Source organism: Lathyrus oleraceus, chromosome 2 (genome assembly GCF_024323335.1).
Source record: "Lathyrus oleraceus cultivar Zhongwan6 chromosome 2, CAAS_Psat_ZW6_1.0, whole genome shotgun sequence".
NCBI lineage: Eukaryota > Viridiplantae > Streptophyta > Magnoliopsida > Fabales > Fabaceae > Lathyrus > Lathyrus oleraceus.
This window is the reverse complement of record NC_066580.1, coordinates 326,519,856-326,536,918: the sequence shown is the minus strand read 5'-3', so window position 1 is coordinate 326,536,918 and position 17,063 is coordinate 326,519,856. Positions and strand designations below refer to the sequence as shown.

General features: G+C 34.7%; 1 non-coding gene across 1 annotated transcript; it reads right to left on the bottom strand.

Moving 5' to 3' along the window:
• Positions 1–11,399: 11,399 nt before the first annotated feature.
• Positions 11,400–11,506, bottom strand: LOC127124037 (small nucleolar RNA R71). The gene has a single exon (XR_007803680.1). It is a non-coding gene; the product is annotated as a small nucleolar RNA R71 (small nucleolar RNA).
• Positions 11,507–17,063: the final 5,557 nt, after the last annotated feature.

The following is a 17,063-nucleotide window of genomic DNA, read 5'->3' as shown; positions in this document are numbered from 1 at the left end:
AAATAAGAAGTCTAATGATGAAAATAAAATATTATGGAAAATAAGAAGAAAAGTGTTAAAAGGAATAAGTTGGGTGATGAAAAGAAGAAAAAAATGTTGAGAATAAAAATAAGTTTGAAAAAATAAGTCTGCAAAGTCTGTAAAAAGGATTAATTCTTTTCCTAGTGTCACTGAGGATGATAGTTAGAAACATGTCATTGAAATATTAGGTGACATTAGTAAAGAAGATGATATTAATGAGTGTGTTGCAAAGCGTACTAAAGATGTTAAAAATGTCGGTTAGTGGGAATAAACTCCCTAAGAACACTCTCTTTGTTCCTCTTGATATGGAGTTCTTCTATTATAAGGAAAGCGTAGCAAAATGAAAGTTTGTCTAGCATTAAAGATTGACTTCTAAAAGAGAACTCTCTGTTGATGCTCAAAATTGTAGTGAGTTCATGGAGCTCCTTAGTGATACTCAACTATTGAAGACTATGATTGATATTAGATCTTAATATTCCAAGCTTTTGATGGAATTCATTGTAAATCTTCCAAGTAGTTTCAACAATGCTCAAATTAAAGATTATCAAGAGGTTCATGTTTGAGACCATTGCTTTGCTTTCTATCCTGCTATCATTAACAGTTTCCTTTTTCATAGAAAAATAGTGCTACTGACCGTCATCCCTTCTTGAAGATCATTGTTCATAAGATCACTAAAAATTTTCATGAAGATTGTTCGTAAAAGGGTATGTTAATATCCTTCATCCTTAGTGTGAAATGTTGGTGTAAGCTTTAAAGACTAATAGTTTTATTAGAACTTGGTAATTGCATTGAGTTATATATTAATAATAACAAGACATTTATTTATTATGTTTGTTTATCCAAAGTAATTGAGTCCCTAGAATATCTAGTCTATTTGATGAAGCATTAAGTGTGACTTAATTGTGATACCCCATTAAACATAAGAGCATTATTCTTAAAGTATCAATAGTGAAGCTTTATTATGACATTGGATAAGAATAAATCATCAAGACTATACGGGTAGACTGATGATCATATCTCATAGATCATGTATAAAGATTTATCAAGTCTTCACATAGGTATAAATATTAGGAGTACTTTTTATACTACATGGAATGTTATGCAAGTGTCATAAATTACTCTCAAGGTATTAATGGTGTATTCCACCATTCGACTTGAAACCGCTATAAAACCTAGACGTGGGGTCGAGTAATTTATAGTCATTCAAACATTGTCTATAACATGATGACAATAAATATGGTCGATGGGTACTCCATAAATCATGTTGAGGGACATGAGTGACGTAGATGGAATTGACCCATCCTGTATAACATGAAAAATGTCTACGAGCCCAATATTGAACTAGATAAATGCAACATAGTATATGCCTTATGTTTAATATAGACATGAGCAAAAATGGTAATTTTACACATAAACATTATCATAGAAAGGTTTCGTCAGATCACATGACATTTTTGTGACTTGAGTATCAGTGATGCATTTCTAGATTCGCTCGTTGCTTATTATATTAATTGTGTGATTTATTATAATTTCCAACATCATGAGAACCTACAGGGTCAAACACATAAGGAAAACTTAATTATAGAAAAATAATAAGTGAAGTTTATTTGATTATGTGGTATTGTGAAACACTAGTTGTATTTAAGAAAAGAGGTTTAATCTAAGGTATGATGCACTTAAGTGAAATACAGAACATTGAAAGGTAAAGTATACTTAACTGAAATACGGAAAATTGTATGAAATAATGTACTTAAGTGGCATACAAAACACCGTAAATTATGGTGCACTTAAGGAGAATACACTACATCGTAAGGTATGATGCACTTAAGTGGATTCTTTTTAGCTTACAGACCACACACGTGATTTTTTCAGCATGCACGTAAGATATGATAGATGTTTCCCCTACATCACGTTATGTGATAAGATACATTCTCAAGGCTTTGATTCATGAGGAAGTGACCTTATAAGAGATTAACACTATATCCTATTCTTGGAATACTATATATGACAGGGTTATCAAGATTCTCACTCATCACCCTATTAGATTCTCCATATCTCAACCTCCTATTCATCTTAAGGAAAATCCTACAAATATATTAGATTAGTCTCGTGATGTGTTCAAGTCTAGCTATGATGATCTGTTCAACTCTGAAAACAAAGAAGAATATGATATTGTTACTAAAGTGGTCTCTGACAGTTATTCTCCTACTCCGCCACTCTAATTTTTTTTTGTATTTTTATATTATTGATTTTCTATTAGGTTATTTGAAAATTTTCTCGATTGGTTTGTTAGTTTTGTTCCCGCATTTTGTTTTAACTACTTGTTCTTCTTTCCCTATGCCCTTTTAGGGGAAATATGGGGAGAAGAGGCACTGATGTGTTTGTGATTTTTGTTTGGTTTCGTTAATTGAATCCCTAGATTGGGTTTTGGTAAATTTATCTTGATGTTAGCCTTATCTGATGATTTTTATGCTAGAAGTGGTCAGATTCTTATTTGATGACAACAATGACAATAGTTGTGATGATGAAGTTGGTGGAAATAACTTTCAACACTCTGATGATGGTGAACAAACTAGAAAAAACATCTCAAAGTCTCATCAAGAAAAGAGACTAAAGATTGAAGTGCTTATATGATCGATGCATTCGAAAAAGAATATTGAAGCCTCAAATAAAGTGTGGAATCTTAGTAAGTTATGTCTGTTTGAGCGGCCAAAGTTTTGTAAAAGTAAGGAAGTAACTTCTAGGTACTAAGGAACTCACATACGCCCCTTAAAATTCTTTTTCAAACACTTTCATCTTGAAAATTATTTTCTAGGCCAAGCCAAGTGATCTAGAAGCTGTCCATAGTCGCATAAAAGGATTTTTATAACTAACCAATCAATTGGAGACTCAACCAATCAATTAAGATTTTTTTAAAGATACCAATTTATTGGAGAATTATTCCAATCGATTGGAGAAAGCCTAATAAATTAACCAAGTAATTAGGATAACACATTAATGACTTATAATGACTCTATATAAGATATTTTGATGTTGGGCAAGGTAATTGATTAAAATTGGACAAACCAATCAATTGACTCATCATTTCCACCCATATATTATTTTCATTTCTGACTTTTCCAAATCCTATATAAAGGAGAGTCACCTCCTTTTCATTTCATACCACTTTCTAAAGCTTTACATTTTCTTTGGAATTCATCTCTCTAATTTCTCTCTCACCCATTCTCTATAATATTTCTTCCACTTAAAGTTTCCTTAGTGCTTTTGAGTGAAACTTTACTTGTGAGGAAGAATTTTGTAAGTGGTTGTGTTGTTTGTTTAATTCTTGAGAGTATGGTACTCTTAATAAGATTGAGTTTGGTGTGTAAGATAAACCAGTCATAAAATTTTGGTTTATTGAGCTTTGTCGAAAAAATTATATTATGAAGGTTCATTAGCTTAGCTTGTGGTAAAAGTTATCTTTGGTCGGGGATAAGCCTGCAAAAATCTCAAGATCAGGCTGTATAAAGGTTCGTGGGCATAACATCCAAAATCTTAAAGTTTATAGTCAAACTCTCAAGAAGATCTCTTAGGGACGGGACTAGGCCAAAGATTGGCCAACCAAACATGTATAAATCTCTGGTGCAATCTCTCTAACCTAATGTTTTTAATTTATGCTATTTATAGTTTTAATTTCCTCCATTATTTACTCTTAAGAAACTACTAACATAATTTTAAGTTTAATCAAGAAAAATTTAAATCATAAATTTTAAATACCACAATCCACCCCCATCTTGCGATTGAAGTCACTTGTCCTACATTACTTTGATTAAAAATAGCCAAATAAGGAGATTGTTATTTCATATAATTGACTTATTTTTATCAAAAAAATGTTAAGCAAGATTTCTCGTAAGTTGTTAAGACATATTGGCTCTGTTGTCCGCTGGTGCATTATTTTTAGAAATATTTTATTTGATTTTGTGTTCTACGTGACCTTTTGGGACAAATCATATGGACCATATGTTATTTTGTTCTAGATTTTGTGTTATTTATTTTGGAAATATATATTTTGGTAAATGTTTATTTTGGAAATATTTATTTTGTTCTAGAATCTGCATGATTTGTTTTGGAAATATTTATGTTGTTCAAGACTTGATATGTTATGAAATTGTTTCTGAAAATCTAATGTGCTAGCTTGTCGAATGGGCTCTATATAAAAAAAAGAAAACATACGCTTGTATTATGGATTGATTGTGGATGTTTCATTGATTAATAAATAAGGTATGTCTATGTTATTTTCAACTCTTTCCTATGCTATTATTCACTATTCGTTGAGAAACATAGTTATGCTTTTCTTTCGTGAAGTTCATCATGTTCTATTGCTGAAGTCTTACAAACACTCATCAGAGTGTTTGAATGGAAATGTCATGATATCAAATCTAGGGGGAAACTAAGTTTGAATTCACGGGTAGTATTTGGAAAAGGCTATGAACTAGAGATAATTAAGATAAGATTTACGTGTACTATTGATTACTTATTATTATTGATTTTCCTTTTCACTGGGCCACTTCCCTCAAGAAGTAGGTGACAATTGCACATAACTAAATTAACAATTTCTTGTGTTTTTTCTAATCATTCATCTATTATTTCAGACCATCTTATCTCTCACATTGATTCAACATTTTGTGTTGTTGGGTGAGAATATGGAGTAGAGAAACGGTCTAGAGGGGGGGGGGGGTGAATAAACTCTAATTAAAAATTCGACCGGTTTTCCAAAATTAGAATAGCAGAGGTTTATGAAATTGCGCGCGGAAGTCTTAAAGCGAAAATAGAGATCTTATGCCTGTATTGGAATTCAACCACGTTGACACATGCACAATTCACAGATTGTTCAAAGACAGAGATTAATTGAGTAAGTGTAGGTTACACAAGATGTGTTATGTACAATTGATTCAATTAATATCATATTCTAACAACACTAGTTTTCCAGAATTTAATCAGCATTAAAGCTCAACTAGGTACCTATTCTAACAAAATATAACCTTACATAATAAATCGCTATATATATATATATATATATATATATATATATATATTATATATATATATATATATATATATATATATATATATATATATATATATATATATATATATATATATATATATATATATATATATATATATATATATATAACAATGAATCATAAACTACGCTGAGAATTGAAACCCTAAGCATACAATTATATACGAGAGAGAGAGAGAGAGAGAGAGAGAGAGAGAGAGAGAGAGAGAGAGTACACTAGGATGTATAATGGTTCAGTTTTCGTCCTTACTTTTCCTACTCGCCTCTTCAAAGGTATCCCAGTGGAACCTCTTTTCTTCCTTTTTATTTTGAAAAATATTTCAAGAGCTCATACAAATCCACAATAATGCTGAGAAAAATAAATCTCCTATGGAGAAATTGACTTGTATACAACCTAATGCCAAAATATTCTAAACAATCTTTACTTAATTCACGCTTCTTGAATCTTCCAACTTCACCAATCTGCTCACAGTCTTCGTGTGTGGCAATCACCCCTTGATCCAACCAATTCCTTGAGCGGTGAACTATTCGAAGATTTGGGAAGAACTCTACCTTGTCTGTAGCCTTCCATAAAATCACTATCAAGGTAACTCCAGAGAAAAAAACCTCCTTCTTTTTAGTGGAATTTGTCAGCACCAATTACAACAACCACAATACACAAGTTTCCTGAAAAACCTTACCAAACCTTCAACAGTGAATAGTTTCAAGACAATGTCTCCCTGAATCCAATACAAATATTTCATTATCAAGATCTAAAATAAAAAGTAGAGGTTGAAGATGCAAAAATTCTATTGCAAGAGTTTTTGAGTTTTCAAAAAGATAGGGTGTTGATTTCCCTCAAAATCACAATGTTAATCATGAAATTATGTAAAGTTTTTTTTGAAATAAGATAAAAAAATGAATTTGTACGTGCTTGAGATTAAGAAAAAAAATGGATGGAAAAAGCTAGTTAGATTCGAGTCAAGAACATTTAATGATTTAAGAAAAAATAGAAAATGAAGTGGAATAAGAAAACATGAAGAATTTTAACCATTTCTCGTGTGATTCAAATCACCTTATAACCTTGATTTGAGTCACAAGCACTCCTGATTTGAATCAGGTGTAAAGCTTGATTTAAGTCAATTCAAATATAGTCACAAAGAGACATGTGAAAATATGTCTGATTCGAGTCAGGTATAAATTCTGATTCAAATCAAATGAAATAGAGGTGACCCAAAGCTTCCTGATTCGAATTATGTTCATCTTGTGATCTGAGTCACAAAGCTGCCTGATTTGATTTAGGTTAAATGTCTGATTCGTGTTAGAGTGTTTGAAAAACTTTTGTTTGCTACTGTTCAATTTGATTTGAGTCTGGATATTTACATGATTCGAATCATGCACACAAAATCTCATTTTTTTTCATGATTTTCAAAATACTTTGAGATTTTTCTTTCCACCTAACTTGACCCAATAACATACATGATTCTTGTTCCACTGGCTCAAGGAATTAAATAAAAACATCATGATCAAACTCAAATATTAAAATTGATTTATGAACGCTAAAAATGAATCATTTTAAAACTTGATTTAATGATGTGGAATCATGAATGAGACTCAATAAACAATAATAAACGAGATGAAAGCGACAAGACAATCAACAAAACCATATTGGGTTTCTCCCCTGAATGTATTAGGGACATGCAACTTCTGTCTCCCCCTTTTTGATGCTTGGCAAGCTTTCACTTGGAATTGAGTCAACTTTGAGCCAAAAGAAAAATGCTTGTTCTCCCTATAAAAAATTGCACACTACATAACAACATAAAACACATAAAACAATTCTAGACTCACATTATAAATTCTCACCCTTTGACAATATTAAAGATAGATAGAACAAAAATAAATGAATAATTCCAAATGAGCACGTGAGCTAAGTAGCTATGATGAATATACAACAACAAATATCAGATACAGAACTCGAAGACAGGCATGTTACGTGCAACAAAATGCAATATAGACATGTAACAACATACCATTAAGTGATCAAATCTTATTATGAATAAGGAATATTATATAATGCATAAACAAATATGCGAATGCTTGAATACACATAATTAGAAACACATATTTAAAAAGAAATTAAATGCAAAGAAGAACAATACAAAACATGCTAGAGATGAATGAGTAATGTAAAAAAGGTAATAAGCAATCTAATGAACATATCCAGAATAAACATACACACAATGATATAAAACCGAATACAAGAGTTATAGAGACATACCAATATAGTCGGCAAAATTATGATTTACTATAAAATAGTGTTAATGAAAACAAAATGTACATAAAAAATGAAATTCAACAGAATCCTCGATCTATTTAAAGCACGAGGAATCCAAGATCCCCGAATCCCTACAAATCTTGTGAAAAGGTTCTGATGACAATGGTTTTGCAAATATATCAGCAAGCTAATTTTTAGTGTCAACATATTCAAAAACAACATCCCCTTTTTCAACATGATCTCTAAGAAAATGGTGCCAAATCTCAATGTGTTTAGTTCGAGAATGCAATATCAAATTCTTAGAGAGGCTTATCACACTAGTATTATCACACTTAATCAAAATACAATTGAGGTTTAAATAATAATCTATAAATTGTTTCTTTATCCATAACACTTGTGTATAATAATTACTAGCAGTTATGTATGCAGCCTCGACGGTAGGAAGAGCAACGCTATGCTGCTTCTTACCGTGCCAAGAAAATAAAAAAATTCCAAACAAGTGACAAGTAACATTAGTACTTTTCCTATCTGACTTGGACTCTGCAAAATTAGAATCACAAAAACTTACTAAGCTACATGCGCCACCTTTAGGATACCAAAGACCGTGTTGGGAGGTTACTTTAAGATACCTCAAAATTCTTTTTATGATTTTAGGTGACGCTTGATATCTAGCACACATGCATACATTTAACATGATATCTAGTATACACACTTTTAAATAGAGTAAGGATCCGGTTATACCTATATAGATGGTGATCTCGAAATCCACTCCATTCTAGTCTTTCTCAATTAGCATATTTAAGGCCATAGAGGTTGAAATGTTCCTTGAATTTTGCATATCAAACTTCTAGAGAAGATCTAGGAAATAAACCATTTGACTTATGAAAGTTTCTTCTTCAGATTGCTTGATTTGCAATCCTATGAAATATGTGAGCTCTCCCATAAGAGACATTTCAAATTCTCCCTGCATCAAACTTGAAAAATCTTGACAAAGAGATTCATTAGTAGAACCAAAAATAATATCATCTACATATATTTGAACTAAAATAATATTTTTTTGCTTTGCGTCTAATAAACAAAGTGGTGTCGACTTTACCATGATTGAGTAAAAATCCACTCAATCGCTCATACCAAGCTCTTGGAGCTTGTTTGAGACCATATATGGCTCTTTTCATTTTAAAAACACAGTTAGAATAATTGTAATCCTCAAACCCAGAAGGTTGAGATACACATACCTCTTCATTTATATAGTCGTTTAGAAAAGTAGATTTAACACCCATTTGATAAAGCTTAAAGTCCAAGCCGCAAGCGAATGCAAAAATGACTCTAATAGCTTCTATAAGAGCCACATGAGCATAATTCTCCTCGCTGTCTATTCCATCATTTTAACTATATCCTTTTTCCTCTAAGATTTCTTTATCTATGTTAATTACACCATTTTCATCCATCTTGTTCCTAAATACCCATCTAGTGTCAATGACAGTTTTATCAACTAGATGCGGAACAAGGTCCCAAATATCATTACTTTTAAATTGGATAAGTTATTCTTTCATAGAAAGTAACCATCCCTCGTTAAGTAAAGCATAAAATATCAATTTAGATTAAATATGAGAAACGAACGAAGAGTAATTACATAACTTATTAACTTGAAATCTTGTACTTACACCTCTTTTGACATCTCCTGGAATTTGATCTAACATATGATCTTTTGAGATCCTCCAATCTTGAGGTAGTTTTTTTTTAGGTCTTTTGTTTGTCATACTCATGTAATCTTTCCTCTTTTTCTTCATTAAGGTCCTCATTGATAACGCGAAAATACATCGTATATTTGTCGTGATTTACACTCAAAAATCGTAACACTTTCATTTATATTCCGATTATTCCGCAAGTGTTCGAGTTATTTTTGCAGGTATTTCAATCCCCATACTTAAATAAGCAAAGTATAGAAAAGGAAGGAAAAGAAGAAGAAAGAGAAGAGAAAGCAGCAGAAAAACAGAAAAACAAAGAATACAAACTTTGTGGATGTGACGACCGTCACAAAGCATGTCACGACCGGCACGCCCAGCCTGGGACGACCGCCACAGGCCCATCACGAACGTCACACGACCAAAATCAACGCCTTGAAACAGTCAATAGAAGTGATCCAACATGCCTAAATTCTCATGGTTCATCCACTTGCCCGTGATTTCCTCACTCAACCAAGTGATCCTTGTTTTTCTAAACAGCCAAGACCTAATGGGGGATATAAAAAGACGGAAGTTGGAAACCTACGGGGACGCTTAATTTTTCTCTTGGAAGCCAGCTTTGAAGACCTTTTTCTCTCTGCATTTTTTTCACAACAATTCTATTTTGTCTTTTACTTTTCTTCAGCAACATTAATTTTCTTTTACCGTTTAGAGCTTTGATTTTCCCCTTTTCCTTTCCGCCTTTCATTTAGCCAAAGTAGTAGTTTCCTACACTAGGGAACTACTACAATTTATTTAATTTAGTTTAAGCTATTATTTCGAAGAGGCAGAATCCTACCGACCGGTGGAGGACTACTCAAGTACTTCAAGATTCGGTGTATTCTATTAATCCAATTTCCAGGTTTTTATTCAATTGTTATTGCTTTATTATTATTGTAATCATGTCTTTTTTATTGTTGATTTGTTTATGTTCGTCTGTGTCTGCGTTGTTTAACATGTCCGGCTAAACTACCGGTATCTGTATGTAAGAATTTAATTAGATGAGATTTAATAATAATCAGTGTAAAACTTCTTTCCTCAAACAATCTTTTTGGCTATGGTTTTTAATTTAAATTTAAATAACTTTGTCACAAGAGTGAGAAGCTATTTAATATGATTTTGCCATGAGAGTGGGAAATTAACTAAGGTGAGAACCAACAATCGCGAGAGCGTGAGGGTCGAACTAGATAGTAAAAACTAGGCATTGATTTTAAAAACAGCAAGAGCACTTTAAAAGCAATTAGAACTTATTTATTTTCAAAAAGTATTTTTAACTTCAAATGGGACAACGAGAGCGTACATTCTGACTTAAAGGTATAGTCTGAATCAACAACCATGAGAGTGTGATATAAAGCCTTTTAAATAAGTATTTTCTACCGAAAGATATTTGGTACTTAAGTTATAAACCGGTGACTTATCGAATCCCTGACGATTAATACGTTGCATACTGATATCCTTTTCTTAATATTTTCTTAAAACTTAACTTCCCTTAGATTTAATTTTCTTCAACCAAACTTCTAAAAATCATTCCCTTAGCTAAACATAGTAACGTCGGTAACATTAGTTTGACCATCGGTCCTTGTGGGTTCAATATCTTTTAAAACTAAAACGACTGGACTGTGCACTTGCAGTCAAGTACCTGATAGACTATATTCTATATACAGTCACGAGACGTATCAAGTTTTTGGCGCCGTTCCCGGGGACCTGATTTAGTCAAGTAGTGCGATTCTTTCGTTGCACAGTATAGACTAAGGTAAAAAGTAATCTCCTTTCCCTTATTTCCCCCGATTGTATGCTAAGTACTCGCTCACAAGGCGATAACTTAGCACCACCAATCGCTGAATTAGAGCGTTTCTTATATTTAAGACACCAAATACTAGTGTACCAACAAAGGTAGAATATTCTCGATATCTTCATTACTACTGTTGAACCAGTTGAAAAACCAATCATGGCTGCAGTAGATCCACAGAATCGTCCTCTTAAGTTGTACGCTACGCCGTCCCAACAAGAACCCCACATCAGCATTGCTGCCCCTTCTATTAATCGAAATGATTTCGAGCTGAAACCCTCATTATTATCAGCCGTCCAACAACATCAATTTGCTGGAAATCCTGCGGATGACCCTAATGAAGATTTGACCAAGTTTGTGCAGTACGCAGACACTGTGAAGGCGAATGGTGTATCTCAAGATACGATAAGACTGCGCCTCTTTCCTTTCTCACTAAGAGACATAGCTCAGGCTTGGTTACAATCCTTGACATCCAACTCAGTTACAACATGGGAAGAAATGAAGAACGTTTTCTTATCCCGATATTTTCCACCAAGCAAAACTGCTATGCTGAGAGCTCAAATCAACGGATTTCGACAAAAAGATGTAGAATCTCTCTACGACGCGTGGGAGAGATACAAATACATGATGAGGATATGTCCACATCATGGTCTCAAGGACTGGGTGATCATTCACACATTTTACAATGGGCTTTTGTATAACACAAGACTGACAGTAGACGCTGCCGCAGGCGGTGCACTTATGGACAAGCCATACAACGAAGCCTATCAACTCATTGAACACATAGCCCAAAACCATTGCTAATGGGGAGGTGAAATAACTCTAGTATAAAAGTCCCAAACAAAAGGTAGGATGTACGAAATCAGTAGCCTTGACCACGTCCATGCAAAAGTAGATGCCCTTGTTCAAAAGTTAGACAACTTGACCATTCCACCAGCAGCCACCATGGCTGCCGTGACTCCAAACTGTGAGTTATGTGGAACCACTGGACACACTGCACCAGAATGTCAGATATTAGCAGGAGTCCCAACCGATCAAGTGAATTAAGCACAAGGAAATCCTTATTCGAATACCTACAACCCAGGTTGGAAAAATCATCCTAACTTTCTGTATAAGAATAACAACCCCCTGTATGCACCTGGCCAAGCACCCGCTGTTCCGCCTGGATATTAAAAGCCAGCTAATAATGCTCCTAACATGCATAGGAAGTCCAACCTTGAACTAATGATGGAAAGCTTCATAGCTACCCAAGCTCAAAAAAACAAAGACTTCTTGAACCAAAACATACATACTAGCGAGCAACTTAAACAATTAGCGAGCAAAGTAGACGCCTTAGCCACCCACAACAAAATGCTTAAAACACAGATTTCACAAGTGGCTCAACAACAAGCATGTACTACCGCTCCCGCTGGCACATTTCCTGGACAGCCGCAATCTAATCCAAAAGGAAATGCAAATGCCGTTATACTGAGGAGTGGAAAAGAAATAGACGGACCCGTAGATCCAAGATTCCGAAATCCTGCCATGTACCAAAAACCAGACAAAACAACAACTTAGAAAGTAAGTGAATCGAAGGAGAAGGAAGATAATACCTGAGAGGCCGAAGAGAAAGAAAAACCTTATTTGCCTCCACCACCTTAAAAACCACCCATTTTGTATCCTCAAAGACCCACAAATTCTAAAACCACGGGGCAATTTAGGAAATTTGTTGAAATTCTGAAGCAATTAAACATTTCAATTCCCTTTACAAAAGCCATCACACAAATGCCCTCATATGCCAAATTTCTTAAGGAGATCCTATCCAATAAGAAAAAGATCGAGGATAATGAAACAGTTACACTTACTGCAAAGTGTAGCACAATAATCCAAAATAACATTCCTCCCAAACTAAAAGAACCAGGTAGTTTCTCCATACCTTGTTTCATTGGAAAATTCATCATAGACAAAGCTCTATGCGACCTAGGAGCCAACATTAGTGTAATGCCCTTAACCATTTATAAAAGGCTCAACATGGGAGAACTAAGACCAACCAAGATGTCTGTTTAGTTAGCTAACCATTCAATCAAATATCCCGTCGGTATACTAGAGAATGTCTTAGTGCGTGTAGGACAATTCTACATTCCTACAGACTTTATAATCATGGACATCAAAGAAGATGCCAGTACACCTATTATATTAGGAAGGCCATTCCTAGCTGTAGCGGTGTATTCGTCACCATCGGAAGTATTAATTAGATCCGAGGTAAATCATACAAAGTCGAGTCGCCACCGCACTTCTATTTATCCAAAGGAATGGCTAGAAAACGAACAAAAGCCTATGAAGTTTTCCAAACAAAACTAGTAAAAGAGGGTCAGAGATCTGGGTAAGGGGGTTGGTTATGTCATGGGAAGGTGTTAGGCACCCACAACATCCTAGGTACTCCTAGGGAGCTCTTTTCACAACTTGTTGTAAAGATTAATGTTTGTGACATTTTTATTGTGCAAACATGATTGAAGAGATGAGAAAAGAATATACAAGTTTATTTACATTTTGTGTTTGGATCAAAACGCCGTAGTTCGACTAAAAGATTTCCAAAATGTGAGTGGATTGATTTTAAACAAAAGCCTTAAGGTCATTCATTATCAAAGGGAGAAAACTCGACTTGAACGAACAATCCACCATGTGAGAACAGCTTCAACACGCTAGTGAGGGGTTAACCCTATAATAAGCATGGAAGTCTTACAATTCAATCACTAAGGATGTGGTGAGATTTACATCAACCACTATGATAATTCAGATGTATGGCTAATGCATGAAAACTTGATTAACAAGTGGACAAGGGCCACAAAAGCAATTGAGTGGGTTGAATTAACCAATTAGAATTATTCACAAAAATGAAGTCAAAGTTGACATTAAAGTTCATTCACAATGAGTATTAGTGAAAATGAAGTTTGAAAATCAGAGGCTTAAGGCCTAGGTTTCTAGTTTTGAAAACAAGTGAAAATGTTTGCACAAAAGTTTTCTGGTTTGGGTTAAGGATGAAAAAGTATGGATCAAGGTTAAGCATGCAAGAGGGTGAAGGTTAAGGTTAAGGGACAAAGCCACAGGCAGGATTGCTTTCTCAAAATCGTAGAAATGATTCAAGGAAGTTCCTTTGGAATTTAAGCAATACAAAACAATAAGCAAATAAGCAAGGTCAAAGGAGCAACAAAACTGGAAATGGATGGCCAATCAATGGTCTTACATCCAACTCCGAAAACAAATGGGAAACGGAGTGCCAATAAATGGTCTTACGTCCAACTCCACAAAGCAACATGGGAAACAGATAGCCAGTCAATGGTCTTACATCTAACTCCACAAAGAAACAAACACAGGAAACAGATAGCCAATCGATGGTCTTATATCTGACTCCACAAAGAAACAAACACAGGAAACAGATAGCCAATCAACGGTCTTACATCTGACTCCACAAAACAAAACAATATAGGAAATGGAGTGCCATTAAATGGTCTTATATCTAGCTCCCCAAAAGGAACAGGAAACAGATAGCCAATCAATGGTCTTACATCTGACTCCTCAAATAAAGAAAATAACAAATGCAAAGACAATATGCAAAACAATGTGCAAAAGCAAACACAAGCAATCACAGCAATCAATTAGCACACTCTATACACAATCAAGAGGCTCAGACAAAGTTGGGCTTTAGTCAAGGGGTCATATCAACCTTGACAAACAAGCCAATACTGTTATGGGTGTTCAGGCTCTTAACCACTGACATTAACCGTCAGGGTGAGCAGATGAAAGGTAATGAGGGTTAGACCTCATAGCTCTTAACCCTGGTCTGGGTGAGCTTGAATCAAAGAAGGTGTGGGAGTCCAGAAAGAGGGACTCTATTCCACATGACTGACTCTATATACAATGATCTTGGGTGTTTATTCAAATGCATCAGCACGTAGTGCGAGCATAATGAAAGACTCAACTGAATAGCAGGGGATTGATTGCAAATCCCTTCTATCTGCCAATTGCCTCTTCACTTAGGAGGACTTAAGTCACATGCCTCGACAATGAGGTCTTTAGCACAACACTAAACAAACAAAGACATTGCCTCTTAAGGAGGACTTCAGCCAAATGCCTGCCAAAAGAAACGACAGGGCTTCCAGACTACATGGAGTTAGAGAGATTACCTAAGTGGTAAACCAACCACAAGCAAAGAAAATCTCATATAATGAGCTTAAGCGGCTAAGGTACCTGAATGAAAAGCTAAACAATCAGTATTCACATTCAGACAACCAAACAATTAACAACAATCAGACATTTCCAATATGTACAACATGTAAGCCATAAGAGGCAAACACTCAAGTGAGTTAGCCACCCAAGGACCTACAACACAATCAAAATTAGTTAAACAAAGTAAATTGCATCTCAAGCAAGGAGATCACATCATCCTTTAGAACTAATTGCTTGAACCTGAAAGGCAAAGCTCAGATTGTGAGTACAAATCCCTAGGGCAAAGCCTAGGGTCAAAGACGAAGCAAAAAGTCAAAACAGCAACCAATATTCAACATGAAGCTCATTTAAACAAGTAAGAACATGTCCTAAAAAGGACCAAGTCTAAAGCATCAAGCAAAGTCATCATATGAGCAAGATATGGCAAAGGCAATTACAAAGCACACAATTAGTCATCAAGCATGAAAATTCTATATTAAAATAGAAATGAACCAAATAACCATGGAAATATTTATGTGTATACAACATGTCAAATACAAGCATCATGCAAAAAATTGTAATCAGAAGAGATCAATTGACATGTATATGAAAATGAACAAGTATGACATCAAATTGTGTGACACACATTGTCACACCATACATTCATGTACCTAAAACAGAGATGAAAAATGCTAAAAATGCACAACCAAGCCTCAAATATCATGCAACATGTTGGGAATCAGCATACCAAATTTCAAATCAATTGGCCAATGTATGAGCATTTCACAATAGAATGAATGAAGCATGTCACATTTGCATACATGTTCAAAGAAGTCACCACAATTAAGATTCTAGAAATGATAAAATCATGAAATCAGCATCACAAAATAATAGACATCCATATGAACAAGTAGCAAAAAATTGGAGGTGATTTGGATTAAATTTCAATTTATTATGATTTTTCAAAGTTGGAGAAAATATTGAAATAAAATGAAGAACAAAACATGATAAATTGGAGGGAAATGGAAAAATATGAAGTAAATTTGAAAAAGTGTTGGAGGCTGGAATAGAACCGTGTGTACAAGTGAAAATGCGCTGGAACAAAATAAAATCACAATTTGCAACGGCCAGGAATCGAAGGATGTTTGGCCAAAACGCTGCACTTCACTAATTGAAGTGGCAGCCTAGTCAGCAGGTCAAAGGCCCTGCGAGCGAGTCAAAGGAACCCTGGCCTATGGAATAGCCATGAGGACGCACGCGTGGACACACGCTGGATAAAACCTAGCGTCAACACTGCCTGTTGCAGACGGCGGCCGGGACGGTGGTTTCCACCGTCTTCTTCGTGAAGACGGTGGTGCTACAGTGCACGCTCAACAATTTTTTTTTGCAGAAAACAGCATGGCATACATCAAACGAAAGCTCTCAACATGTACATCACAAATCCAACATTATTTAAGTCTAAATCATCATGGATCGTGCAAATCGAACGAAAACATTTATGCATTCAAAACTTCAATTCCAGATATCTCATGCAATTCTTCACCAATTTTGATGAAATTTACATCAGGATGCTCAGCAGTCAAGGATCTACAACATTATGTGCATAAAATGGAGAATTAAGAGGTTCGAAATCCTAACCTCTTGAAGAGCAGTCAACAGAAATTGTAGATTCGAGGCCTTGCAAGTGTCCAGATCCAATCCTGAGATGATGACTTGAAGTTTGATGTATGAATTGAAGCTTGGCACGACCTAGATCTAGCTCAAATGGCAGTTTCCATTTTCATGTTCTTGAGCTTGCACAACTTGATTTCTGCTCGAATTCTTCAAATCAAGGCTTGATCTGCACTCAATGATGATCAGAGAACACGAATATCCAACAAAATTCAGATGCTATGTGGAAAAATCTGAAGTTTCAATGGAGAGAAAAATTTGGAGGGAAAGAAAAATTTGGAGCTAGAATGTGATGTCCCGAAAATTCTGTTAGGATTAAGGCTTTATATGACATGTTAATCACTCTGAAAAATT